This window comes from Nomascus leucogenys, chromosome 13 (genome assembly GCF_006542625.1).
Source record: "Nomascus leucogenys isolate Asia chromosome 13, Asia_NLE_v1, whole genome shotgun sequence".
Lineage (NCBI taxonomy): Eukaryota > Metazoa > Chordata > Mammalia > Primates > Hylobatidae > Nomascus > Nomascus leucogenys.
In genome coordinates, this window is record NC_044393.1 from 98473173 (window position 1) to 98497521 (window position 24349).

General features: G+C 62.4%; 1 pseudogene across 1 annotated transcript in view; it reads left to right on the forward strand.

Annotated features, from left to right (window-relative positions):
- The window catches only part of LOC100596883, a 56969-nt pseudogene that overhangs the window by 29458 nt on the left and 3162 nt on the right, over positions 1-24349 (forward strand). The window contains exons 56-100 of the transcript XR_004033112.1: positions 210-374; positions 1053-1305; positions 2563-2609; positions 2789-2959; positions 3340-3471; positions 3688-3833; positions 5203-5297; positions 5949-6001; positions 6195-6401; positions 6550-6720; positions 6845-6924; positions 7952-8121; positions 8663-8709; positions 8801-8992; positions 9112-9282; positions 9513-9713; positions 10033-10129; positions 10234-10433; positions 10723-10862; positions 11930-12060; positions 12213-12439; positions 12771-12812; positions 12980-13135; positions 13636-13845; positions 14048-14215; positions 14982-15113; positions 15208-15454; positions 15731-15883; positions 15959-16005; positions 16196-16540; positions 16853-17020; positions 17663-17793; positions 18035-18159; positions 18395-18441; positions 18703-18981; positions 19274-19432; positions 19584-19700; positions 20108-20246; positions 20382-20584; positions 20757-20884; positions 20986-21128; positions 21226-21272; positions 22080-22297; positions 22933-23028; positions 23231-23291. The product of XR_004033112.1 is annotated as an SCO-spondin (transcript). The remainder of the gene's footprint in view (positions 1-209; positions 375-1052; positions 1306-2562; positions 2610-2788; positions 2960-3339; positions 3472-3687; positions 3834-5202; positions 5298-5948; positions 6002-6194; positions 6402-6549; positions 6721-6844; positions 6925-7951; positions 8122-8662; positions 8710-8800; positions 8993-9111; positions 9283-9512; positions 9714-10032; positions 10130-10233; positions 10434-10722; positions 10863-11929; positions 12061-12212; positions 12440-12770; positions 12813-12979; positions 13136-13635; positions 13846-14047; positions 14216-14981; positions 15114-15207; positions 15455-15730; positions 15884-15958; positions 16006-16195; positions 16541-16852; positions 17021-17662; positions 17794-18034; positions 18160-18394; positions 18442-18702; positions 18982-19273; positions 19433-19583; positions 19701-20107; positions 20247-20381; positions 20585-20756; positions 20885-20985; positions 21129-21225; positions 21273-22079; positions 22298-22932; positions 23029-23230; positions 23292-24349) is intronic.

Genomic DNA, 24349 nt, shown 5'->3' on the forward strand with positions numbered 1-24349 from the left:
AAGGGTTGGAGCAAACCTGGCTGTTGTTCTTAAGCCTCTCCCACCCCAGCCATCGCCCAGCAAGCCAGCCTCAGTGGTAGATGTAGGTGGGGGCTGGAGGCTGCAGTTAAGACCCTGCAAGCTACACAGCTCCAGCCCCACGATACCCTATCCTGGACTGTCTTTGTCGTGCCGGTGTCTGTGACTCTGGATTGGGCTCTTCCTGGCAGTGTCAAGCGTCTGGGGTCTGTGGGCTCCCTGGTCCACTTGCTCAGCCCCCTGTGATGGAGGCATCCAGACACGCGGGCGCAGCTGCTCCAGCTTGGCTCCAGGGGATACCATGTGCCCAGGACCCCACAGTCAGACCAGGGACTGCAACACGCAGCCCTGCACAGGTACCAGACTCCCTGCCTATTTTCCAGCGGGCCTCCCTGGCCCAGCTCCTGGGGATTTTGACCTTTTCCCCACCCTCACCTCCGCCCATCACTGCCCTCTGACTCCAGGCCAGGTAATGCCTGGAGCTAAGGGAGCCTGGGATTTCCTGTGTCTCATCTAGCTCCCTGCCCCTCCCACCTGCCACCGGGGACCAGGTCCCAGCGGCTGTGGCCCCTCGGCCCTTTGCTCTTCCTTGCTGGAGGCAAGTCTCCTTCCCCAGAGAGCAGGCTCTCCAAGGGAGTCAGACTGGCCTTCCTCAGGGCAGAACACACTCAGGGCCAGAATCGTGGGGGAGCAGTGCTCGCTGGCCCCTGTGACCCTGGCCCCTTCCTTACTCTCCCTTGTCCTCTGAGCGCTCCTCCTATCCCAGATGACTGGACTCCTCATGGTCTGTTCTCAAGAATATTTGTATTAAAGTAGAGCAAAGCCGTGACTGTGTCCTGGTGCCATCCCAGACACTGGAGCAAAGCTGTGAGGGTAGGGGCAGGAGGGGTGGCTTCTCTGGCACAGTCCTGCCCGGCAGGCTGCCGCCCCATGCCCTGCTTGCAGGTTCCCTTCCGCCCCTCTGCCTCCCTTCCCTTCCCCTCCCATCCCGTCCCTCTTGCCCCTGCTGAGACCTGCTTTGTCTTCCTATCCAGCCCAGTGCCCAGAGAACATGGTGTTCCGCTCAGCAGAGCAGTGTCGCCAGGAGGGGGGTCCTTGCCCTCGGCTGTGCCTGACGCAGGGCCCTGGGATAGAGTGTACGGGCTTCTGCGCCCCTGGCTGCACCTGCCCCCCTGGGCTCTTCCTGCACAATGCTAGCTGCCTGCCCCGCAATCAGTGCCCCTGCCAGCTGCACGGGCAGCTCTACGCATCAGGAGCAATGGCTCGCCTAGACTCCTGCAACAACTGGTGGGTCACAGCGTGGGGGCAGTGTGGGAGAGGGGTCGGGGATCTAGAGGTGGGCAGGCACAGGCTCCCTCTCACAAGCACACCCTGTGGTGGGGTGCTCCGTTCCCCAAACACAACACAGCAGCCACGGGTGCCAGGCAGGGTCCTGGGAATACTAGAGCGAGTAGTCATCCCCATTTGACTTATGGGAAGATTGGATCTCAGATCGATGGAGCGATTTATGATAGAAATAGAGATGGGAGGGGGTCTAACCTCCCAACACAGCTTTCTCTGGTTCTCTTTCGTGAATATAATTTCATACCTGGGATCCACTTGATTTCTGTTCAGAAACATTCAAGTGCCCAGTACCCAAAGCTGACATCAGGACCTGCCAGCAGAGGGTGCTCCAAGCGATTTCTCTCTTTTTTCTTTTTCTTCACTTCATTTCCTTCATTCTTTGTTTGTTGGTTGGTTTTTGAGATGGAGTCTCGCTCTGTCACCCAGGCTGGAGTGCAGTGGTGCGATCTCAGCTCACCGCAACCTCCGCCTCTCAGCTCACTGCAACCTCCACCTCCTGGGTTCAAGCAAGTCTCCTGCCTCAGCCTCCCTAGTAGCTGGGATTACAGGCACCTACCACCACGCCAGGCTAATTTTTGTATTTTTAGTAGAGACGGGGTTTCACCATTTGGCCAGGCTGGTCTCCAACTCCTGACTTCAAGTGATCCACCTGCCTCAGCCTCCCGAAGTGCTGGGATTACAGGCGTGAGCCACCACGCCCAGGCCATTCTTCATTTCCCTCTTACTTTTTATTTTGTATACCCTGCCCCTCCTTCGATTTCCTCCTCCTTCATTCTTCCTCCCTCCTATCCTTTCTTTCTCACTTTGTTTTTCCGATCTTTTTCTGGGACCTCCAGTATTTATTAAATAGGCTTTAAAACAAGTATTGGAGAGAACAGCAAGTGTAGAGAAGTACCCAGTTCTCCCTCCTAGGAGAACTCCAGCTCTCTCTAAATCCCTCCTACCTGGCTCTGGCCCTCGAGGTCATTTCCCAATAAATACAAATGGATGAGACCTTGGGACAAAGGACAGCGCAGCGCCTGGGCATTGTGGGGCTCACTGAGGGCACATCGCGAACTTCGCAGGGGACATGGGCAGCAAGCTTCACACCCCAGACCCTCGGGTTTGTCTTCTGCAGTGGTCTCAGCTGCTTCCCCGGGGTTAAGGGCTGACTGTGGCCGTGATGGCCAGGTAGAGCCTCACTGCCCCCTCTCTCTGCAGCACCTGTGTCTCCGGTGAGATGGCATGCACCTCGGAGCGCTGCCCAGGTACCCCCATGCTTGGGGCACGGGAATTGGGCAGTGGTGGGTCCTCAGGGACCATAGGGGACTTAGGCCCCTCCTGAGATAAACTCCTGGGAGCTCGGTGGTGCCCAGGGAAGTTAGGGTATGAGAAGACTGACCTGGTTTCACACACACTGCCCTCCGCCCCCAACACGCCCTGGCAGTGGCCTGTGGCTGGAGTCCCTGGACCCCGTGGAGTCTCTGTAGCCGCAGCTGCAACGTGGGCATTCGGCGCCGCTTCTGGGCAGGCACTGCACCCCCAGCTGCCTTTGGGGGTGCTGAGTGCCAAGGCCCTACCATGGAGGCTGAATTCTGCAGCCTGTGGCCATGTCGAGGTGAGAGCTAGGACTGAGGTCCTGAGACCTCCTTAAAGAACCTTCCAGAGAAAAGCCAAGAAGACTCCCATCGCCCCGCACCCTGAATCTCCAGAGAAGTGCAAGAGATGCCGCTAAGAGATGGTCCCCAGAGATTCCTTGAGGGTCCATTCCCTAACAGGGCCGCTCCTCAGAGTAGCCCCAGCTTCTTCCTAGAGACCAGCCCAGTTCTAGGCCGAATCCTGGAGCCCCCCCACCAAGCAGGTGTGAGGCACATTAAGTGGGATATGACGCTGCAGGTGAAGCGGTGGAGTGGTCCCCAGGGGTGTCTGGGTGGGAGGAGGAGAAGGTGGGGTGGGCATGGGAGGCAGGGCCTGTGGTGACCTGGGTACCACCCCCAGGTCCTGGTGGGGAGTGGGGCCCTTGGTCTCCGTGCTCCGTGCCCTGTGGTGGTGGCTACAGGAATCGCACCCGAGGCAGCGGCCTGCGCAGCCCCATGGAGTTCTCCACCTGTGGTCTGCAGCCCTGCGCAGGTGAGGCCTGTCCTGGGGACCCTCCAGTTCTCATTCTTACCAACCCAGGGCACTGTCAACCCCCTGACTGCCACCCCAGCACAGCCCTGTCCCTCAGCCCTTGTGCAGTCCCCATGACCACCCCACCCATACCCAGAGCTGGTGCCTCTCCCAGGTTGGGAGCTCAGGGGAGAGCTGAGTGCTCTGGGGCTGGGCTGTCAATTTCTATGTCCCCAGGGCCAGTGCCTGGCATGTGTCCCAGGGACAAGCAGTGGCTGGACTGTGCCCAGGGCCCTGCCTCTTGTGCAGAGCTCAGTGCCCCAAGAGGGGCTAACCAGACCTGCCACCCTGGCTGCCACTGCCCCTCCGGGATGCTCCTGCTGGTGAGTGTCCTCCTGCCTGGCCCCAGCGAGGCCTCTGTACAGCCTGGGGACCATGGGGTGGCAGGGAAGGGACAGGCAGGATCTGGACAGCGAAGAACAAAGGGTATGAGGCTGGAGACGGAGACCCTGCAAGGTTGAGGAAAGGGTACTAAACTCATGGGTCACAACTCAGCTCCGGCAGGAACCAGCAGGGGATCCTGGGCAGGTCTCATCCCTCTCCCCCTAACCTCTGTTTCCTCACTGGTAAAAATGGTGATAGGTCTAGATCTTTGTGAATTGTCCCTGCTCAAGTGCTCTGTCCACTATGTTATCACCAGTTATTTGTCGAGCACCTATAGTATGTTTAATCTCTGGCTGAGCTATTCTGTGGGGAAGGAGTAGTCTCTGCCCTCAAGAAGCAGCCAGTCTGGGGAAACCAGACACAGAGCCCCTAAAATGAAGCTAGAACCATCAGACAGGCAGGAAGTGAGCTTTGCACATTGTGGAGTGGGCTGGGTCAGCCATGGAGGGCTCCCTGTAGGAGGTGATCCTGACTTGAATATCAGAGATTGGAGGGTGTGGAGAGTAGGGAGGCATGGAGGGCTTCCTGAAGGAGGGGGTCCTGCACTTGAAGATCTGAGATTGGAGAGCAGAGAGGTGGCCACTCTAGTCAGAGGGTGGTGGGAATTGGGGCTAGGAAATGCCGGCTGCGTGGTGGGATTGAACAAAGCCGTGGGGTGAGCTGTGGTATATGGTAAAGGGACACATTGTAATCATATCAGAGTCCAAATCAGGCTCTTTTACTGGTAGCCCTGCGAGCTTGGGGATAGTATTCCCGTGCCTCAGTTCCTTCCTTCGTAAAACTGGGGTAAAATTATAGCCAGTCATCGGAGTCAGTGAGACGGCGCAGGGAAAGTGCTTCCCAGGCCCTGGCCCGTAAACTTCTGTGCATTCGACCTTGAGTCGTGCGCCGCAAGACGGTTGTTTCTTCTAAATCTGAAGCACTTCTGTCCAGATTCCCTGTGCACAATGTTTTTCTGTTTTTATTTTGTTGATGAAAATGTGTCTTTTCCTACCATTGCTGTACAAATTGCACATTTCATGTTTTCATGGCTGACTTCACGGGGATTCGACAGTTCAGTCTCATGTCCTGCAGTTTAAGATGATCTTTTTCTCCTAGAAATTGGAGGGTCCACACCCCCACAGCCCCCAAGCCGATGGTCCACATTTGCCTGGCGGGAGGGCAGTGGGGAGAGCTGCACGTCTGTGGAAGGAGGGCGGCTGGCTTTTAAGGGGGAGCTTGAAGATTGCATGCTGGCTCTGACCAGGGGTGGGGAGCCCAGGCCCAGCCCATCTGGAGCCAGAAGATGATAGAGGGTTTCGATTCCAGAACAACGTGTGTGTGCCCATCCAGGACTGCCCCTGTGCCCACGAGGGGCACCTCTACCCCCCAGGCAGCACTGTGGTTCGTCCATGTGAAAACTGGTGAGACACCACCCCCATCCCATTATGGCCCTGTGACCTCCGAGGACCTGCTGTTCCTCCTCAGAGGCAGGGACTTTGGCTCCAGTCGGGGACAGAGACACACGTGCGCCCCACCCCCAGCCCCTCGGCACAGCCATCCAGCCCTCTGAGGCTGCACCTGCCTGCGCCCCTCCCTCCCCCTGTCCCCCACCTGTCTTCCCTCTCCCCACCTGTGTTAGCCTCCTGGGGCTGCTGCCACCGAGTGCCATACACTGGAGGGCTAGAGCAGCAGCCCCTGATGGTCTCAGATCCTGGAAGCCCAGGATCAAGGTGTTGGCGGGTGGGCTCCTTCTGAGGGCTGCAAGGGAGACTGTTCAAGCCCTCACTCCTCTTCTGGGAGTTTGCCGGAAATCCTTGGCACTCCTTGGCCTGTAGGTGGCCTTCTCCCTGTCTCTTCATGTCATCTTCCCACATTTTCTCTTATAAAGGACATAAGATGCATTAAAACTAGGGCCACCTCAGTGACCTCCTTTTAACCCGATCACCTCTGTACAGACCTCATCTCCAAATAAGCTCCCAGTCCCAGGGCCTGGGGGGCTAGGACTTGAACTTGAGGGTTTGGGGGGCCACAATGCAGCCCATAGACCAACCGACCCCTGTTGCTCCCCACAGCTCCTGTGTCTCCGGGCTGATCGCCAACTGCAGCGCCTGGCCTTGTGCGGAGGGTAAGGAAGCGTCCCCACTTCTGACTTGCATCCCAGCTGCGTCATCCCTTGGCTGCAGAAGTGGGCCAGGGCTGAGACTGGGGCAGGAAAGCCATCAGGAGAGATGGGGGGCAGAGGCACCATGCTCCATCTTCAGCCTGTCCAGCCTGTGCCTGTCCCCCTCCTGCCTGCCCGTCTCCTGGGTATCCCCTAGGTGAGCCCACGTGGTCACCCTGGACCCCTTGGAGCCAGTGTTCAGCCTCCTGTGGCCCTGCCCGGCGCCATCGGCACCGGTTCTGTGCCAGGCCCCCCAGTGCAGCGCCATCCACCGTGGCTCTGCTGCCCCTGCCAGCCACCCCCACACCTCTCTGCTCAGGCCCCGAGGCTGAGGAGGAGCCATGTCTCCTGCAGGGGTGTGATCGTGAGTGCCTGCCTGCCCTGCCCGCCTGGACCCTCCTGGGGAGCCCAGGATGGTACCCACTGTGCGCTGTGGATGCTGCTGCCTTGTACCAGCTGCCCCCTGGCCCCAGCCAAGCCCCTCCTCACTCCTTCCTCTGCTGTGTCCCCAGGAGCTGGGGGATGGGGTCCATGGGGGCCCTGGTCCCACTGTAGCCGGAGCTGTGGGGGAGGCCTGCAGAGCCGGACCCGGGCCTGTGACCAGCCCCCACCCCAGGGCCTGGGGGATTACTGCGAGGGGCCACGGGCACAGGGGGAGGTCTGCCAGGCTCTGCCCTGCCCAGGTACCTGCCAGGGATGGGGGTGGGGGTCAGGGACGGAGGAAGGGGAGTTAGAGGAAGCATTCCAGGGATAGAGGCCAGGGTGGATGGCCCCACACAGCTCTCAGCCCATCCTGTCTGCCCTCAGTGACCAACTGCACCGCCATTGAAGGGGCCGAGTATAGCCCCTGTGGCCCTCCGTGCCCTCGTTCCTGTGATGACCTAGTGGTGAGTCCCAGCTCCCTTGGCACTGCCACCTGACCCAAGGCCCACTTTGCAGGAGGGCAGGGTGTGAATTTGGGCTCACGCCTCTTTTGCTGGGGCCTCGACAGCCCAGCACAGGAAGGCATGGGTGGGGGCCCTGGTTTCAGTTCACAGAGCATGCCAGGCCATCCCAGAGAGACACCAGCCTCGCCCCACAGAGAGCCAGCCTCACCTGACAGCCCTTGTCTGTAGATCAGACATTTCTCAGATCAAAGCTTTATGACAAAAATGGCATAAACAAAGGAAGGGGGAAATCATCTCCTGAACCCCATGAGCACGTTGGTGTCTAGACCTGCATCTGCGTGTGGGTGGGGGAGTGGGTGTCCACTATGTGCCCACCCGGGAACCCCGGACCCAGGGAAGCAAACACAGGGTCACCACGGAGCCCACATTCTGGGCTGAGCAAGATGGACATGCATGAAAGGATGGTCACAGTAGGGGCCATGAAGAATGAGGTGGGGCTTCGAGGCCTTGGGTGTGGAGGTGCTAAGGGAGGTGGGGAAAGGGAGGAGAAAGAGGAGGAGCTAGCAAAGAAGAAGAGAAGGTCATTGCAGGCAGTGCCTCCTCCCAGCAGCCCCAGGACCTCCCAGCTCCTTCCCAAACTGCCCCCCTTGCCCAGCCAGCTCCCTAAGTTCTAGAGCGGTCTGGGGCATGCCCCAGCTTCCAGGCCATCAGTCCAGGTCACCCGCTGGAATTGGGGTTTTACATTTGGGAATACCTAGCTCCAAATCCCTGCACCAGGGAGCCAAAGGGAACCTCCTCAGCTGCTCCTCCCTCCCCTCCACCCTCAGGGAGGGGCCAACTCAGAGACTCCAGTGGGAACTGCAAGGCTACCTGGGTCCCCTTCCTGCCTTTCTCATCCGCACTAGAAGGCGTACTCTGTGTTTAAAACGTGAGGCCTGTCACACTTTCCTCCCCAGCCCCTTGTTCCGTCGTCTTCCCTGCACAGCTTTCCTTTTTCTGCTGATGGCCCCCACTTACTGTCCCCCAGCACTGCGTGTGGCGCTGCCAGCCTGGCTGCTACTGCCCACCAGGCCAGGTACTGAGTTCCAATGGGGCCATCTGTGTGCAGCTGGGTCACTGCAGCTGCCTGGACCTGCTGACCAGGCAGCGGCACCATCCGGGTGCTCGGCTGGCAAGGCCTGACGGCTGCAACCACTGGTAAGGGGCCCTCGCCGTGGTGGGAGGCAGGGATGCCAGCAGGAGTCGCCCCACTTCATCCCATTCTCTTGAGCTCTCTGGAGTCTCCGCGAATGGTCACATTTGTCCCCCGCCCCCCACAATCCCTGAGCAGATGTGGGGCAGGCACCATGACCCGCGTCTGATAGGTGAGGAAGCTGAAGCTGACCCTGTGTGTCTGCAGGGGCTGGGCATGTGCTCGGGGGCAGGAGGGGTCTGGGCGGGAGGAGTGACAGATATGGCATTCACAACCCATCTGACCACACAGTTGGCTCCAGGGTACCTGCAGTCCTTCCCCAAGAGTAGGCATCATCTGGTGACCCCGAGAGGGCTAGCTAAGTGGGGCAGGAAACAGGATAGGGAGGCACTGGAGAGCCGGGAGATGGGGCACTGTCTGGGAGAAAACTGAGGATCAACCATAAGGATGAGGGGAGGGGAGAGGCAGCTGGGGGGGTGCAGAGTTAGGGTTTGGGGTAGGACTAAGCTGCTGCCTCTTCCTTCTGTGTCTGCACCCCCTGCCCAGCACCTGCCTGGAGGGGAGGCTGAACTGCACAGACCTGCCCTGCCCAGGTATGTGCCCAGCTTGGAGGGAGGTGAGGAGGGGGGCCTGGGACCAGGGAAGGGACGGGCTGCGCCCCAGTGCCCACTATTCTCCTCGTAGTGCCCGGAGGCTGGTGCCCATGGTCGGAGTGGACAGTGTGCTCCTAGCCCTGCAGGGGCCAGACCAGGAGCCGCTCCAGGGCCTGTGCCTGCCCCACTCCTCAGCACGGTGGTGCCCTGTGTACTGGAGAGGCTGGGGAGGCAGGGGCCCAGCATCAGAGGGAGGCCTGCCCCAGCTACGCCACGTGCCCAGGTGTAATGCCCCATGAGGCCCATGTCCCTCCCCCAAAAGGCCCTAAACCCCTGCTCCAACCCCGCTAATCTGGGGCCTCCTGGGCCTCCTAATGCAGATGATCTGTCTTCCTGCCACAGTGGATGGAGCCTGGGGACCATGGGGGCCATGGTCTCCCTGCGACATGTGCTTGGGGCAGTCCCACCGGAGCCGGGCATGCAGCCGGCCCCCTACCCCTGAGGGAGGGAGGCCCTGCCCTGGGAGCCACACGCAGAGTCGCCCTTGCCAGGAAAATTCCACCCAGTGCACAGGTCAGGCTTCAGTGAGGTCTGGGAGGGCCCCTCTAAGTCTAGGGAGATGCTGACTCTGACCTGTGACCTCCACACACATCATGTCACTCTCTCAAGGGACAGTTCCCAGGCCATCAGTCATGGACCTGGTCAAGGTGGCGGGTCCAAATGGGGGACAGGCATGGCAGGAGGGTTGCGAATCCCTCAGGATGCCCTTCAGTGACCACCCTCTCTGCTTTCTTCCTGCGTAGACTGCGGGGGTGGCCAGAGTCTGCACCCCTGTGGGCAGCCCTGCCCCCGCTCCTGCCAGGACCTGTCCCCTGGGAGTGTGTGCCAGCCAGGCTCTGTGGGCTGCCAGCCCAGTTGTGGGTGCCCCCTGGGCCGGCTTTCCCAGGATGGGCTGTGCGTGCCCCCAGCCCACTGCCGCTGCCAGTACCAGCCTGGAGCCATGCGTGAGTGCCTCCCCTCTCCCCCAGCCCCCAGCCCCCAGCACTGCAGTGCCACCTGTCTGGCCCCTGTGCTGCTGCCCCGGGGACCCAGCCTGGGGCTGCAGAACAAAAATGAGCAATTACCAGCTCTCCAGGCCTTCGTGTCCCTCGACTCCCTCCCAGGGCTGGTCTGGTTGGAGCGTCCACCTTCCTTGTTCAGGACACAGGGTGCCATGCGGTGGAGGCAAGAGGGTGGGGAGTAGAAGGCCATGGGGTGGGAGGAGGGGTGGATGGGGGGAGCTGAGCTGTCTGGAGCCCCTACCCTCCCTCCTGTGCCCCTCAGGGATCCCTGAGAACCAGAGCCGCTCAGCAGGGTCTAGGTTTAGCTCCTGGGAGAGCCTGGAACCTGGAGAGGTGGTCACTGGGCCGTGTGACAACTGGTAAGCCAAGAGAAGTGGGGGCGGGGAGGCGCATAGAGCCCAGGAGGGGAGCCCTCAGGGGATGGGGCTGGTCCTGTCTCTGAAGCCCCCTCCTTTGTCCCCAGCACCTGTGTGGCAGGCATTCTGCAATGCCAGGAGGTACCCGGCTGCCCGGACCCTGGGGTGTGGAGCTCTTGGGGTCCTTGGGAAGACTGCAGTGTTTCGTGTGGGGGCGGGGAGCAGCTGCGCTCCCGGCGCTGTGCCCATCCTCCCTGCCCAGGGCCTGCCCGCCAGAGCCGCACATGCAGCACACAGGTCTGCAGAGGTGAGTGCCAGCCCAGGACCTAACCCCACTGTGACCTTTGAAGTCCCATCCTGGCCTTTGACCCTGACTCATGGGTGCCTTTTGGCCTCTTCCTCCCCACCCCCACCTGTCCCCCAGTGCCCTCCCACCAGCGATGGACAAGTGAAGGAGGACTCAGCCAGGCTGTGGGAGCCTGTGGGAGGGGGCGCTGCCCAGGGCTGGGGGATGGGCAGGTGAAAGGCGCTCCTGAGGTGGGCAGTGAGGGCCGGGGCCGGGGCCGGAGCAGGTGCTGATGTGGCTGCTGCCTCAGAGGCAGGCTGCCCGGCCGGCCGCCTGTACCGCGAATGCCAGCCCGGCGAGGGATGCCCCTTCTCCTGCACCCACGTCACGCAGCAGGTGGGCTGCCACTGCCCCGAGGGCACCTTCCAGCACCGCCTGGCCTGTGTGCAGGTCAGAACCTGTCCACCCCACAGCCCTCCCTGCCCTCCCTTCGCCTGTCCCCTCTGTCATGTCTGTCACTTTTGCAGACCCTGTCATCCCTGGGCAGGCCCCTAAGCAGCATACAGGCTGGTGAGGCCAGCTGAGGCCTCTGCTGACAGCGTCAGAGGCAGGCAGAGTTAGACGCAGCCTCCCGGTTCCCTGGGAATGGGGAGCACCTGCCGCCTCTGGACTTGCCTGGCCTCTGTTCCTGACTGGCACATCTCTCAGCCCCGCCGGAGCTCACACTCACCCCTGTATTCCCCGCCCACCCCTCACCCTGGTAGGGAGAGGCAGTTTCCTGCCAGGTTGCCATGTTCCCCAACCTCACTGGCCCAGCCTCACCTCCCTGTCCTCCACTGTGGGGCGTGGGTCTTCACTGCCCCTCTCTTGCCCGTCCCATGCTTGTGGGGACAGTGCCCCTCACCTTCACTCCCCTTGGCCCCACCTGGTCCCCGCTGGGCATCCCAGCGGCAGCCAGGGCCCAGTTCTGCTCTGCTGAGCCTGACGGGCACACAGGGATCCCTTTCCTAATCCTAAAGCTGGCTGCCCAGTGGCCACCCCTGAGCCAGAGTTCCAGGATCCCATGGCCCGGAGGGACCAGAAGAGCCACCTGGTCTCACCTCCTAGGCCTAGAGATGGTGACAGCCTCAGAGAGGGGAGGGGACACACCAAGGTCACGCACAGCAGCAGAGCCAGACCCAAACCTAATGTCCCGTTTCCTGGCTGAGGCTCTTTCTGCCCCCTTCATCGTGTGTGAGCCTGGGAGGGCCTGTGTTGGTGCCTCCTTGTGTCCTGCTGGGCGCTCTTCGTGGGGAAGCCAGCTCAGGCCAAGCCCTGGCCATGCCCCTCTCATGGTGCGCTCATGCCTCTGATGGGGGTGAACAGCCCTCTGCTCTTGGAAATGCTTTCCTGGAGCCTGGAGCCCTCTTCCGGGTCCTCACACTGTCCCTCCCCAAGTCTCTCCAGGGGATGTGCACAGCCCCGGGTGGGTGGCTGGCCTGTGCTGTGATGCTGCCTCCTCTGCCCCACTCTCCCAGGAGTGCCCTTGTGTGCTGACAGCCTGGCTGCTGCAGGAGCTGGGAGCCACCATAGGTGACCCTGGTCAGCCCCTCAGGCCTAGAGATGAGCTGGGCTCGGGCCAGACACTTCATACAAGCTGTGGCAACCGGTGAGGGGGATGGTGAGGGTGGGGACTGGGCTGGGGAGGGTCAAGGAGATTTTCAGTGGAGGGAGGGGTTAGAGGGTAAGAGGACAGGGACCAGGAACCCCAGTCTACCCTCTGACCCCACCTGGGCTGGGCTAACCTGGCTGTTCCCCCAGCTCCTGTGCACACGGGAAGCTGTCTTGCTCCCTGGAGGACTGCTTCGAGGCCGATGGTGGTTTCGGTCCCTGGAGCCCGTGGGGCCCGTGCTCCCGCTCCTGTGGTGGGCTGGGCACCTGTACCCGCAGCCGCCAGTGTGTGCTCACCATGCCCACCCCCAGTGGTGGTCAGGGCTGCCGTGGGCCCCGCCAGGACCTCGAGTACTGCCCCAGCCCAGACTGCCCTGGTAAGGACAGCAGGAAGGTGGTGGGCAGGGCTGTGGTCAGGATGGCACTGGACACACGTCTAGGAGGCATTATTGGAGGAGGCAGTATCTGAGGGGTTTTGAGGGAGGGAGGGAACTTTGACCAGCATTGGAAGGAAAGGAACGGCTTGAGCAAAGGCCTTGATCCTGCAAGGAAGTGCTGTGCTTGGGGCCTGGGTGTCCACAGGAGCTCAAGCTGAGGAGGGCTGGACTAGATAGCCGTGAGCCTGCAGTGCCAGCTGCCAGCCTTAGGCGTGGTCCCAGTGTGCTGTGGGTACCAAAACATTTCTGAGTGGGGTTTCCTTTGGCACAGGGGCTGAAGGGTCCACGGTGGAGCCAGTGACAGGCCTTCCAGGTAGCTCCAGACTCCCTGTACCTCTGCCTCGTGGCCTCCCTGTGGGAAGAGCAAGCCCAGGGACACCTCCCTGCTCCCCCCTCCCCCCTCCCCCTCCCCTGCTTCCTGGAGAGGCTGAAGCTCAGGGCCGACTCATCACAAGGCACCCTCCCCACTCCCTCCCCCAGCTGACTGGGGCCCATGGTCCTCCTGGTCCCCCTGCTCCAGAAGCTGCACGGACCCCGCTCGCCCTGCATGGCGCAGCCGCACCCGCCTCTGCCTGGCTAACTGCACCATGGGGGACCCATTACAGGAGCGCCCCTGCAACCTGCCTTCATGCACAGGTGCACCTTCCAGCCTCAACCTCTGATCCCAGCCACCACCCTCAGACAACTCATTTTAACCCCCAATTCCCAATATCTAATACCCCTCAAGTAATCATTGGTTTCTTTGAAATGACATCTCATTTCAAATCAGTGTCTGACTCCGGGCTCTGGATCCTCTTTGCCAACCCCAGCAGCTGCTGGGGAGCCCAACTTCCAGCACATCCCTTGTTCTCTGGTGTGTGTGCTGAACTCTCCACCCCCTCCAAGGTCCCACCCAAATCCCTCCGCAGCCCTGTGAGTCTGGGATTACTGTCCCTGATGAGAAAAGGGGATAGTGAGGCCCAGCTGTCAAAGCCACACAGCAGTCAGTGTCAGATCCAGAATGAGAGCCCAGAACTCTGGACGAGGCCACTGCTGGCCTGGGTGGTGGAGGTCCACCCTTAAGCTGGGAGCAGAGAGGAAAGGCTGGGCAGGTGCCATGCAGCCGGGACTGGCTCCAGCTCTGCTTTGTGTCACAGAGCTGCCCGTGTGCCCTGGCCCTGGCTGTGGGGCTGGGAACTGTTCCTGGACCTCCTGGGCCCTGTGGGAACCTTGCTCCCGCAGCTGCGGGGTGGGCCAGCAGCGCCGCCTGCGGGCATACCGTCCCCCTGGGCCCAGCGGGCACTGGTGCCCCGACATCCTTACTGCCTACCAAGAGCGCTGCTTCTGCAACCTGCGAGCCTGTCCAGGTGAGGCGGCTGGGGGAGACCAGGGCGTGCCCCAGGCCCTGCCCCTGAAGGCCCCTGGCATCAGTGCCCCCTCCCAGGCATCCAGCCTACCTGAGTGTGGCACTTCCGTCTCTCGCACCAGACCCTGACCCAGGCTCGCGGGATAGGTGGGGGCCCCCTGCCTGAGCCGACCCCTCAGGTAGCCGTTCTCTTTCCCACACAGTGCCCGGGGGCTGGTCACACTGGAGTCCCTGGTCCTGGTGTGACCGCAGCTGTGGGGGAGGCCAATCCCTGAGAAGCCGCAGCTGCTCGAGCCCCCCATCCAAGAACGGGGGTGCCCCCTGCACTGGGGAGCGGCACCAGGCCCGCCTCTGCAATCCCATGCCTTGTGGTATGGCAATGGTGACAGTCCTGTCCTACCCCTATTGGGCTCCACTCTGCGTGGGGCCCGGCTGCTACCTCATGGGCCAGTTTGGAAACTGAGCCCTCTGGGGTGGATGGCTGGGCCTGGCATTGGGCAAGGGTACCCTGAGTATGTCTATCGTCTGTGCCAAGGCCCAAGGATCCACCCCGGCCACCCCAACCCACAGGAGAGCTCCTCCTTTCAGCTTTCCCACCCCCGAGGTGGGAAAGAGCCACCAGCCCTGTCACGATTTTTGGAGGCTTTGACAGTGGCACTGTTAGGAGCGGGTGTGGCGCTCGTGGGTGGTGGATGGAGCCAGTGGCTGTAGCTGAGCCTGTGCCTCCTCCTGTCACCCCCAGGCTTCAGCTCCTTCTTTAATTGGCTCTCACCAGCCCCATGGCGTGGGTTCCCCCAGGGCTCCCCTCCTCTATCCCCACCCATCCTCTGGGTGGACACAAAAGAGGCTCCAGGTGACATTATTGGCTTTTGAGACCCACAGATTTAGTCCAGCTCCACAAACATTTACTGGGTACCAGGGTAGGTGCTGAGAACTCACAGGAGGTGAGAGGAACTCACTGTCTACCTAGAATGTCCCAATCCCAGAGTCTTCCCAAGTCTCCCGTGTTTCAGTGGGCACCAGTGTGGGGGATGGGATGGGTCCTGTAGCTTTATGGAGGTAGGGAGTCCTCAGTAGGGCAGAGGGAGAGTTTCTGAGCCCTGGGCCCTCCTGACTCTGGGCCCCCAATCTGCTCAGAGGCCGGCTGCCCAGCAGGCATGGAGGTCGTCACCTGTGCCAACCGCTGCCCCCGCCGCTGCTCAGACCTCCAGGAGGGAATTGTGTGTCAGGATGACCAGGTCTGCCAGAAGGGCTGCCGCTGCCCAAAGGGTAGGTGCTGCCCTGTCCTTCAGGAGTGTCAGGGTGGCTGAGTGGGAAGGTGTGGGTGGGGCCAGGGGTGCAAGCTCCAGCTCTTGCCCCACAGGGTCCCTGGAGCAGGATGGCGGCTGCGTGCCAGTTGGGCACTGTGACTGCACCGATGCCCAGGGCCACAGCTGGGCCCCAGGGAGCCAGCACCAGGATGCCTGCAACAACTGCTCATGCCAAGCTGGTCAGCTCTCCTGCACGGCTCAGCCCTGCCCGCCTCCCACCCACTGTGCCTGGAGCCGCTGGTCGGCCTGGAGTCCCTGCAGCCACTCATGCGGGCCCGGAGGGCAGCAGAGCCGCTTCCGGTATGGGGCTGGCAGGGCTAGATGTCCCTTCTGCCACCCAGGGCCTCACTCTGCAAGGCGCAGTCTCTCCCTTCTGACAGAGTTCCTGGGTCCTGCTCTCATCAGCGACAGCACCACCCCAGGCCCTGGGCCAGCTCTGTCCCTGGTTACCCTGGCTTTTCCTCGGCTACCCCCATGCCCACCCTGAGGTGTCCCGCCAGGGTGTCTCACCGGGAGACAGAGAAGTGATGAGGAGCCTGGGCCATCTCTCACCTCCTCTGCCCTGGCCCCACTCAGGTCCTCCACGTCCGGCTCGTGGGCCCCAGAGTGTCGGGAGGAGCAGTCCCAGAGCCAGCCCTGCCCTCAGCCCTTGTGCCCACCCCTGTGCCTGCAGGGCACTCGCTCCCGCACCCTGGGGGACAGCTGGCTGCGGGGGGAGTGCCAGCAGTGGTAAGTGCAGGACAGGGAGGGGGGCTGGGACCACCCTGCTGGAGAGCAGAGTCCTGAGTCCCAGCTGTTTCCCAGCTCCTGCACCCCGGAGGGTGTGATCTGCGAAGACACGGAGTGTGCAGGTCTGGGCTGCCTCCGGATCCCCGCCTTAGCCACCCTTCTGGCCTCATGCCTTGCCCGCCATGTGCTCTGTGTCTCATTTTCTCCCACCTTACTTAACTGCCACTCCCTGGGCCACCATGCAGGTCCCGACCCAGTCCTCTGGCCTTTGCTCCCTCCGCCTCCTCTGACCTCACCTGTGCCCTCCCACAGTGCCTGAGGCTTGGACGCTGTGGTCCTCCTGGTCCGACTGCCCTGTCTCCTGTGGAGGTGGAAACCAGGTCCGAACCCGGGCCTGCAGGGCCGCAGCCCCTCACCACAGGAGCCCACTCTGCCTGGGCCCTGACACCCAGACCCAGCCCTGTGGGCAGCAGCCTTGCCCAGGGCTGCTGGAGGCCTGCTCCTGGGGCCCATGGGGGACCTGTTCCCGCAGCTGCGGCCCGGGCCTGGCCTCTCGCTCTGGGTCCTGCCCCTGCCTGATGGCCAAGGCCGACCCCACCTGCAACGGCACCTTCCTCCACCTGGACACCCAGGGCTGCTACCTAGGGCCCTGCCCTGGTGAGTGTGCAGGGGAAGTGAAATCACCTCTCTACTTTTCCTACCTTGGGAGATTCAGAAAATAAATATGTTCCTAGTTCCCGGATGATCCCTTCAAATAAGCCCTGTCTGTGCCCCCACATTTTGCTCAGTTCCTTTCTTCTTCCCACCATCTCTTCCCACGGGGCCCTCCTTGTAGGGTGAGAGGGCGTCCAGCCAGCCAGGCCTTTCAGGCCTCTCTTGCCTGTTTCCTGTGCAGGGTCTCGGCAGGGCTGGGGTGAGAGGGAGGGCAGGCAGGGGAGAGGCGGGCTGACACATCCCTCCGGTCCCTAGAGGAGTGTGTGTGGAGCAGCTGGAGCAGCTGGACGCGCTGCTCTTGCCGGGTGCTGGTGCAGCAGCGCTACCGACACCAGGCCCCAGCGTCCCGAGGGGCCAGGGCAGATGCCCCCTGCACGCGGCTGGATGGCCGCTTCCGGCCTTGCCTTATCAGCAACTGCTCTGGTGAGGCTCCAGGAGCAAGAAACCAGGGAGCTGAGCAGGGCAGCAGCCACCAAGGGTCCCTGCTCCCCTCACGGCCAATGTAGTGCCCCCAAGACCTCAGAGCAGCTGCCTGCGCCTGTGCCTGCGCCCGTGCCTGCCCTCAAACTGAGCCGCTCCCCTGTTCCCCGCAGATACTCCCTTGTCACAGCTGCGCCCCCAATCCCTCACCACAATTTGTCCACCCTGCAGCTGCCGGCCCGCCTGTGGCCTTGGCCCACGTAGCTGCCCTCTAGGAGGGTGCCTTGCCCAGCTCCTGCTGCGGCTGCCCTCCATCTCTGCCCCTCTGTCTCCCATCTGCCAATTTCTGGAGCACCTGCCAGGCCCCTCACTCCTGCAGCCCCCTCCTCAGCTGCCTCCTCCAGGCATCTTCCTGGCTCTCCAAGGCCCAACCCATCCTGATCCTTCCCTGGAGGTGCCCACAGGTGCTGAGTGGATGCCAGATGGGAGACACTGGTCTGTTCCAACTTGCGGAGGGTGGGCATCTTGTACTCTTGCCAGGTGACCCCAAGGGGCCTCAGAACCATGCAGCATGTGCTCTGGGCTTTGGGAGTGGTGTCTCTGGGCTGTTCCCCCACCAGCCTGCCTCTCCCCGATCTCCCCCAGAGGACAGCTGCACGCCTCCCTTTGAGTTCCATGCCTGCGGCTCCCCCAGTGCTGGGCTCTGTGCCACACACCTGAGCCATCAGCTCTGCCAGTACCTGCCGCCCTGCCAGCCGGGCTGCTACTGCCCCAAGGTGAGAGCTGGGAGCTGGAGCAACTTCCAAGGACAAGGGGGTCCTCTGCTCATACTCCCGCTCCTCCTTCTCTCTGTGATGTCCATGGGGGCCCCGCCTCCTTCAAACCCCTTGGAACTCGGTGCCTCCTCCCAGCTTGCTGTTCACTTGGCATCATGCATATGCACCTGCTGCAGGTGGGGCACAGTGCTGGGTGCTGGAATGACACGATGATCACTGCCCCATCTCTCCTTCCACCCAGGGGCTGCTGGAGCAGGCTGGGGGCTGCATTCCCCCGGAGCAGTGTAACTGCTGGCATACATCAGCAGTGGGAGCCAGGATGACCCTGGCCCCTGGGGACCGCCTGCAGCTGGGCTGTAAGGAGTGGTGAGTGATGGTGGAAGGGAGACAGAGGGCTGGGGCCAGGGAATAGGGCAGGGAGGCCTGGGGGGCCCAGTCCAGCCTCAGGACAGAGGACCCTGAGATGGCAGAGTTTGCAGCTCCCTCATCTTGCCCCACATGTGCCTAGGGCTCAGGTTACCCTTGCATGACCGCCCCACCCCCGGAGGTCCTGGGCTGGGCCCTGCCTCCCTTAGTCTACCCTGACCACCCCCTCCCGCAGTGAATGCCGGCATGGGGAGCTGCACTGCACCAGCCAGGGCTGCCAAGGTAACCTTGACCTATGGAGACAACTGTCCCCATTGCTTGGGACTGGGGGGGTTTCTGGGATGCAGAACTTTCAGTGCTAAGACGGGGACAGTCCCAGGCAAACTGGAATGGTGGGTCACCTTACCCTGCCCCCACACCACCCTCAGCCTTCCTGTTTCCAGCACTTCCTGGTCATGACCCTGAGCCCCTCCTGCCTGTCCACCAGGGTCTCTGGGCCGGGGGGCGGTCACTGGGAAGGGCACCCATACCCTGCCCTTCCAGGTCTTCTGCCTCTGAGTGAGTGGTCCGAGTGGTCGCCCTGTGGGCCCTGCCTGCCGCCCAGCGCCCTGGCCCCTGCCTCCAGGATTGCCCTAGAGGAGCGCTGGCTCCGAGACCCAACCGGCCTCTCCCCTACCTCGGCCCCGCTGCTGGCTTCAGAGCAGCACCGCCACCGGCTCTGTCTGGATCCTGCGACAGGGAGGCCCTGGACTGGAGCCCCTCACCTCTGCACTGCGTCCCTCAGCCAGCAGCGCCTCTGCCCTGACCCTGGAGTCTGCCCTGGTAATGGGGAGAGGCAGAGGCCACGGGACAGGAGGGGCCTGGAGTGCAGGTTGGGGGGACCTGGCCAGGAGGGGCTAGGCTATAGAGCACATTGACCTGCTACCCCTCCTGCTTGTCTCTAGGGCCTGCAGGATTTGAAGCTGGGGGTGGGGTCCAGGCAGCAGCTAGAAAGAGAAGCAGGAGAGCCTAGAGGGCTTTAAGGCCTGCCAGAGCGTTGGCAACGACAGAGCTCAAGGCTTGAGGGGGAGGCAGGAGGTGGGCCTGGGTACTGACTCCATCGTACCTTCCCCAGACTCATGCCAGTGGAGTCTGTGGGGGCCATGGAGCCCCTGCCAGGTGCCCTGCAGTGGGGGGTTCAGGCTACGCTGGAGAGAGGCAGAGGTCCCCCCGGGAGGAGGCTGCCGGGGGCCATGGGCTCAGACAGAAAGCTGCAACAGAGGGCCCTGCCCAGGTAACTCCCATCCCCGCATCCAGAGGAGAGCCTGGGACAGGAACATCCGAGACCAAACCTGAGGGGAGAGTTGGCTCTGCCCCAGAGCCGTGCAGTGGAAGCGGGGGCCCAAGAGTGTCCCCAACACAGACTCCTATCATCTGGTCATCAGGCGAGAGCTGCGAGGCCCGAGACACTGTATTCACCCTGGACTGTGCCAACCAGTGCCCACGCAGCTGTGTCGACCTCTGGGACCGTGTTCAGTGTCTGCAGGGACCCTGCCGCCCAGGTAGCCAGCAGGCCCCACCACCTGGCTGGGAGCTCCAGGAAAGCCTGGGCCTCCCCCAGCTGCCTCCTGCCCCCAGAGAGTGTGTGATCTCGGGCAGGGGTGGGGGAAGTTCAGATTGCTGGGTCATGAGTGACGGGGCAGGAAAGCGGTCACTTTCAGCAGCCAGCTCTGAGTCCTGCAAGGAGTGAGGGTCACTCAGGGCCACTGTTCCATGTGGATGCTCAGGTGGCCATCAGGGTTACTGGGTGGTGCCCACACAGGCTGGAGCAGCCCCTTCCTGTGCATGGGCAGTGGGAGATACTGTGGAAACCAGGCTTTGGACTCCATCTGGTTGCCGGGGGAGGATCCACTGTGTGAGCCCTGCCCAAGCACCCAATCTCGTTCCGCCTCTTTACCCACACCCCTAGGCTGCCGCTGTCCCCCTGGCCAGCTGGTCCAGGATGGGCGCTGTGTGCCGATCTCCTCTTGCCGCTGTGGCCTCCCCAGTGCCAATGCCTCTTGGGAGCTGGCCCCGGCCCAGGTGGTGCAGCTGGACTGCCAAAACTGGTATGGCTGCAGCCACGCCGGGGCTAAGGGAGCTTTGGGTGGAGGCATGGGGCAGGTCAGCCTTCGTCAGCATTGCTGGGGAGTGAGGGTCCTGTTCACCCTGACTGGAGCCCTTTGTGCTTACCCCGTCCACAGCACCTGTGTCAATGGGTCCCTGGTGTGCCCACACCAGGAGTGTCCAGTCCTTGGGCCTTGGTCAGCCTGGAGCAGTTGCTCGGCCCCCTGTGGTGGGGGCACTATGGAGCGACATCGGAGCTGCGAGGGGGGTCCTGGGGTGGCACCATGCCAGGCCCAGGACACAGAGCAATGGCAGGAGTGTAACCTGCAGCCCTGCCCTGGTGAGTGCCCTGGGTGGCAGGTGACTGACCCCCTCCATTGCTGCTGAGCCCAGGCCCTGCCCCAGCTGTTGGGGGTAGGTGTGGGGAGAGGAGGTCAGACCCGGGGCAGCTCCCTCCCTGGGAATGGAGATGCTGGGTCCCTCCCATCTCCCTACCTGTGTGCTCCCCACAGAGTGCCCCCCTGGCCAGGTGCTTAGCGCCTGTGCCACCTCATGCCCGCGCCTCTGCTGGCATCTGCAGCCTGGTGCCATCTGTGTGCAGGAGCCCTGCCAGCCTGGCTGTGGCTGCCCTGGAGGGCAGGTGGGTACTGGGTGCTGTGTCCTGACTCCCTGTGGGGGAAGCCAGCAGGTGGGGAGGGAACAGGCGGTGGTCTGAGTGTCACTGAGCCTGCCCTGCTGCAGCTGCTTCACAATGGCACGTGTGTGCCTCCCGCTGCCTGCCCCTGCACCCAGCATTCTCTGCCCTGGGGCCTCACCCTGACCCTGGAAGAGCAGGCCCAGGAGCTGCCCCCAGGGACTGTGCTTACCCGGAACTGCACCCGCTGGTGAGGGCCTGGCCCTGGGGTGGGGAGCAGGGATGAGGAAGGGTGGGGAGGAGGACATGGACATGGGAGGCATCTGAGTATGCTTCTGTCTTCCCAGTGTCTGCCACGGTGGAGCCTTCAGCTGCTCCCTCGTTGACTGTCAGGGTGAGATGTGGCTGTCCATGCCCTGCTGCACCTCCAAAGTCAAGGCCGGGGACTGGCACTGAGGAGAGAAGGGCCCTGCTCACAGACTAGACAGAGCTTCAGGAAGCCCTCCCCTGTCTGTCCACACTGACCTCTCTCTAACTGGAGACCCAGCACCCCCTGCCCAGGGCTCCCTGGGCACTCAGTGTGGTCTGCCTCACTTGTTGGGGGCATTCCCTAGCACACAGTATACACAGAGCCAGGGCTGTGATGCCAGGAAGTGGAAGGTTCTTTCCCTGCCAGTGAGGAAACTGAGGTCTGGAGGGGTGAGCGGAAATGAGGGGCCTGGCCTGGCAGCCCCCAGGCCGGTAGCATTTGCCCTGTGCAGTGCAGTGTTACCCCCATCTGATCAAGACCAAGGGCCCACCCACCGTGTTCCCAGCTCTGCCACACTGGGCTCTGTGAGTGCAGACATGCAGCACGGCCAGCCTCTGGGCAGACCACCCCACAGAACCGGCAGAGACAGGGCACAGTCTCTAGGTCCTCTGACAGGCAGGTAGCACCCCAGAGGGTGAGACATCAGTGCTGAGAATAGAGAGGCCGGGTGGACAGGATTGGTCAGGGAGGCTTTTCTGAAGGAGGTGAGACCTGGCCTGGGTCCAGCTAGTGTTTGGGTGGGTGGATAAGAAAGATCAGGAGGTGTGGTTGGAGGCTGCTGCGGCTGAGAAGGCAGGACGGGGACATGCGGGTGTTCAGCTTGGGAGGGGCGGAATAGAGGCTGGATCCAGGGCTGACCGGAAAGCTGGGTTGGATGGTCTTCCCTGGCAGAGTGCTCCCCTGGGGAAATGTGGCAGCAGGTGGCCCCAGGGGAGCAGGGGCTCTGTGAGCAGACGTGCCAGGAGATGAACGCCACAGAGACCCGGAGTAACTGCAGTTCAGCTCGAGCCTCAGGCTGCGTATGCCAGCCTGGGCACTTCCGCAGCCAGGCAGGCCCCTGCGTCCCCGAAGACCACTGCGAGTGCTGGCACCTCGGGCATCCCCACCTGGTGAGGCACCGAACCCCCTCTGCTACCACCCACCCATTCCTGACCCCAAGCCTCCCCATCTGTCTGTAACTCCACTGGCTTCTCCCCCTACTCCAGGCCCTGCAGCAGCCGGCAGGGCTCCGCTCTCCCCCTGGGACAGTCTCTGGCCCCAACAGTTCATCTTCCTCCTGGGTCTCTTGTTGCCTGACTCCATCCAAGCCCATTGCCCCGGCTAGGCACCCACAGGCTGGGCTTGCGGATCAGGGATACTATTATAGAAAAGTCTACAAGTTGGAGCCGGGCACAGTGGCTCATGCCTGTAATCCCAGCACTTTGGAAGGCCGAGGTAGGCAGATCATGAGGTCAAGAGATCAAGACTATTCTGGCCAACATGGTGAAACCCCATCTCTACTAAAAATACAAACATTAGCTGAGATTGGTGGTGCGTGCCTGTAGTCCCAGCTACTCGGGAAGCTGAGGCAGGAGAATCACTTGAACTGGGGAGGTGGAGGAGGTTGCAGTGAGCTGAGATTGCGCCACTGCACTCCAGCCTGGCGATAGAGTGAGACTCCGTCTCAAAAAACAAAACGAAACAAAACAAAACAAATCTACAAGTTGGGAGAGACCAAGAGGAGGCTCTCCCCTACTCTCCCCAGCCTGGATCTGAATGGCAGGAGGCCTGTGAGAGCTGCCTCTGCCTCAGTGGGAGGCCTGTCTGCACCCAGCGCTGCTCCCCCCTCACCTGTGCTCAGGTACTCCCTGCATCCCTGCTACTCTCTGGGGTGGTTCCCCCCTCACCTGTGCTCAGGTAACCCCTGCAGCCCTACTACCCTCCCTGGTTCCTCAGGCTCCTTCCTGGGACCCTCCTCCGAGGTTGGTCTTAGGGTCTCTGAGGGGGGAGGGCGGGCCAGGCTCCAGGTGTCAAGACGACCTTGGGACTCTCTCCCTCTGCAGGGCGAGGAGATGGTGCTGGAGCCAGGGAGCTGCTGTCCCTCTTGCCGCAGGGAGGCTCCGGGTATGGAGGGAACCTGGCTGCATTGTTGGGTGCCTCTCCCTGGTCTAGACCCTTCTCCCCTGCCGCCCCACACCTGGCCTTTTCAGCCTGGCAGGTGCCTGCCTCCCCCAGGCCGACTCACCATGGGGATTTGAGGAGTGAAGACCCCAGCACATATCATAGCCCCTGGCCACCTCGCCCCCACGCTCCCCTCAGACCCAGGCACTTCCCCTCTTCCCACAGTCCCCTCAGTCCCCTCCAGTCCCTCCACCTCCTGTGTCCCCCTCAGTCCCTCCACAGTCCCTCAGTCCCCTCCACCTCCTGTGTCCCCTCCACAGTCCCTCAGTCCCCTCCACCTCCTGTGCCCCCCCACAGTCCCCTCAGTCCCCTCCACCTCCTGTGTCCCCTCCACAGTCCCTCAGTCCCCTCCACCTCCTGTGTCCCCTCCACAGTCCCTCAGTCCCCTCCACCTCCTGTGCCTCCCCCACAGTCCCTCAGTCCCCTCCACCTCCTGTGTCCCCTCCACAGTCCCTCAGTCCCCTCCACCTCCTGTGTCCCCTCCACAGTCCCTCAGTCCCCTCCACCTCCTGTGTCCCCTCCACAGTCCCTCAGTCCCCTCCACCTCCTGTGTCCCCTCCACAGTCCCTCAGTCCCCTCCACCTCCTGTGTCCCCTCCACAGTCCCTCAGTCCCCTCCACCTCCTGTGTCCCCTCCACAGTCCCTCAGTCCCCTCCACCTCCTGTGCCCCTCCACAGTCCCTCAGTCCCCTCCACCTCCTGTGCCCCCTCCACAGTCCCTCAGTCCCCTCCACCTCCTGTGTCCCCTCCACAGTCCCTCAGTCCCCTCCACCTCCTGTGCCTTCCCACACAGTCCCCTCCTCTGTCCCCCCACAGTCCCCTCCTCCTCCTGTGCCCTCCCCCACAGTCCCCTCAGTCACCTCCTCCTGTGTCCCCTCCACAGTCCCCAGTCACCTCCTCCTCCTGTGTCCCCTCCACAGTCCCTCAGTTCCCTCCTCCTCCTGTGTCCCCTCCACAGTCCCCTCAGTCCCCTCCACCTCCTGTATCCTCCCCCACAGTCCC